Consider the following 3,493-nt stretch of genomic DNA (forward strand, 5'->3'; position numbering starts at 1 on the left):
CCGGATCTTAAAATGGAGATAATATGTAAATCAAATAAGTATTAATATAATATATCTATATGATTACCAGCTGATTTGCTCTTCTGTTTGCTGATTCGTTGGTTGTATCACAGCTGGAAAGATGTGTTCAAAAATAGTGATGCCGAACCCGCCAGTCTTTTTTTTTTCATACTTCTTGCTATTGTCTATTATTTTGTAAGGTTTCCTGCTTTACTTCCTGGTGTAATTTTTATTTCATTTTTAGGGAATAACTTTAAAGATCAATGACGTCCTAAAATAATTTCATAGTCGACCCCCCCCTCCCCGTCTGTAACGAAACCGGAAGTGGATCATAATATTATTGATATTTTTTAAGGACATAAGAAAGAGAAAACGTATAGTCGACATTTGTAAACCACAACCTCCCTAACTAAACTTGTTGCGTTCATAGAACGTCATCTATCTTTTGGTTTGTTCCCTTAATCATACTGCTTTCGGTCGCCATCTTGAAATAGTATATCTTCTTGTAGACAACCTATTGAAACAAAACGTAAGAAATTGCAATGACGACTAAGTAAAATTCAATACAATCAATAAATGACATGCTTGCCTAATACTATTTTCTAAATTATATAAAACATTTTGTTACAACCTGTATTATCCTTTGATGAACATCATGACAGCGATATTTAAAGGGGCATTTCGTGATCCACAGCCTCATCCCCCCACTTTTCCCAAAAAAAGTTGAGATTTTTACACCACTGGATAACTCTGGCTACATAATGTTTATGTACCAAATATTTCTTGCAGATTAATTCGTTTAGCAAAAATATCGCCAAATTTGAATTTCGTTCTGGTGCACCAGAATGAAATTACAACACATTGTCTATGGAGCAGTGTAATACACATAATCAGGCATAACTCGCCAACGCAAAATCGGAATCAACTGAAATTTTGGAAATAAGCTTTTTTCGTGGATATCTACTGAAAATGTCATAAAAAGAGGATGCTAGGATCACGAAATCCTCCTTTAAGCAAGAAATGCCTGATCTTAGGGAAAAAACAACAAGTTCGATGACGGTCTACATGCTCTATAAACAAAAGTCCAAGTTTCGTTGGGCTGGGAGAGTCAAAAATTCCGAAAAAAAATAGTCAAAACATTAGTCAAAGTTAACGTTTTATGTTGGCGAACCACTTACATAACAGGTATTTTAAAGGGCATATCTATTGCAAAAACAAGTTTAACTTTAAAATATTTTCAAAATGTTATTGTAAACTATTTTGGCAAACATTTTTTGCCAAATATTTTGTCAACACTTAAAAAATAACATGTTAAAATATTTGCACCCAGCAAATACAGAAATGTTCTTAAAATGTTTTTAAAAAACGTTTTAATAACATTTAAATGTTGGGTTATATAAAGTTCATGAAGTCGTTTTTAAAACGATATTGCAAATATTTTGGGCAAACATTTTTGCAAAATAATTTTCAACCCCAAAATAACATTCTGTTTAGAATATTTGATCAAGTTATGAAAAATATTTTTGGAATGCGTTTTTATGCCCTTTATATAATCCGATTATTTGAACGTTTTCTGTAAAACATTTTATGTTTGCTGGGCAGTAGATTATCAAAAAATGTTTTTAATATTATGAAAACGTTTTATACCCTTACCCTTTATATAACCCCAGCAAACACAAAACGTTTTCGACATCATTCGCAAAAGGTTATAAAAGGTTGTCAGAAAACGTTTAAATGTCGGGTCATATATAGAAAGGGTATATTAAGAGTATAAAACGTTTTCATAACCTTAAAAAACATTTTTGATAATCTACTGCTCAGCAAACAAAAATGTTTTAGAGAAAACGTTTAAATGTCGGGTTATATAAAGGGTATAAAAACTTTTTAACTACATTCCAAAAACATTCTTGAAAACTTGATACAAAACATTCTAAACAGAATGTTATTTTAGTTGACAAAATATTTTGCGAAAAATGTTTGCCCAAAATATTTTCAATAACGTTTTAAAAACGTTTTCATGACCTTTATATAACCCGACATTTAAATGTTATTAAAAGGTTTTGACAAAAACATTTTAAGAACATTTCTGTGTTTGCTGGGTTCAAATATTTTAACATAATGTTATTTAAGTATTGACACAATATTTGACAAAAATGTTTGCAAAAATAGTTTACAATAACATTTTTTGAAAACATTAAAAATATTGTTGTAGTGTGTTTTCAAACAAAACGTTTTAAAACGTTATCATGACCTTTATATAACCCGACATTTTAATGTTATTAAAACGTTTTTACCTAAACCAAAAGCCAAAATATAACTTATTTAAAACGTTTTTGTGTTTGCTGGGACCCGACATTTAAATGTTTTCTGACAACCTTTTATAACCTTTTGCGAATTATGTCGAAAACGTTTTGTGTTTGCTGCCCGGGGGTCACTCCCATTGTGGCCTGTATACCATCCGCGATAATAAAAACGCGCAAAAAGGGTAGTTTTTCGTGGGTAGGCACGATACGCGCGTATCGTGTTTAGGGTGTCAAAAACATAAAAAATCGGAACAAAAGGGTAGCAAAATTGCAATGGCTAATACGCGGGGTATGAAATTTGATGCAAAGAATAAAATCCCTGTTTAGGGTGTGAAAACGTGCGAGTGTTGACCTGTTTACGGTATGGTTTTAGACAAGGGTTAAATCCTTCTTTAGTGTGCTTTTCAAAAGTTGATTATCGCAGATGGTGTAAGCCTACAGGCCACAAAGGGAGTGACCCCCTTGGGGTTTGCTGGGTACGTAGTTCGAAAGACTTAGCATAATTTGTCTACTAAACTGTAAATTTGATAGTTGTGAGAATTCTGCAATATGGTGAATCCCCGGCCCCCGGGGGGCCACTCAAGTTTCATGCGTGAACATAAAAACGCGAATTAAGGGTCCTTTTCAGAACATGATCGCATTTGCGCGAATCCCGTTTAGGGGTGAAAACGGTTTTCAAGAAAGAGTTATTTTTAAACTTCTAGTTGGTGCGTTTAGGGGTCATTTTAAAGATCGCGTTAGTCCACAAAGCATGTTTCCCTGGCATGTTGTGCATCGGGAACATCACCCAAACATAATTATCAGAAAATCATAAACAAAAATATGTTCCATATAGGCCCAGGGGTTTATTTTATCAAAAACCTGTAAAGGTGGTTCCTTTCAGATACTTATAGGTATCTTTCCTGTACAATCCTATTTAGGGGGTAAAATTTGTTGCGAAACTGTGTTTAATTCATGAATTTTGCTCAACAGAACAAATCCCCGTTTAGGGCCTGTTTTGAAAAACTCACGCGTGTGTACACTGTGAAACTTGATGGGTCCCCCTGGGGTGAATCGTATTATACTTTTAGATAGATAAACTTCTTATCCTTCTTAAATTAAATATTCCTCAATGCTTGCGTTCAAGATAACAAATATCTTGATAAATTCTTCCCGCTTTTACTAGCTTATAAAGGGCAAGGAAATGGGAA

This window comes from Amphiura filiformis, chromosome 13, assembly GCF_039555335.1.
Source record: "Amphiura filiformis chromosome 13, Afil_fr2py, whole genome shotgun sequence".
Taxonomy (NCBI): Eukaryota; Metazoa; Echinodermata; class Ophiuroidea; order Amphilepidida; family Amphiuridae; genus Amphiura; species Amphiura filiformis.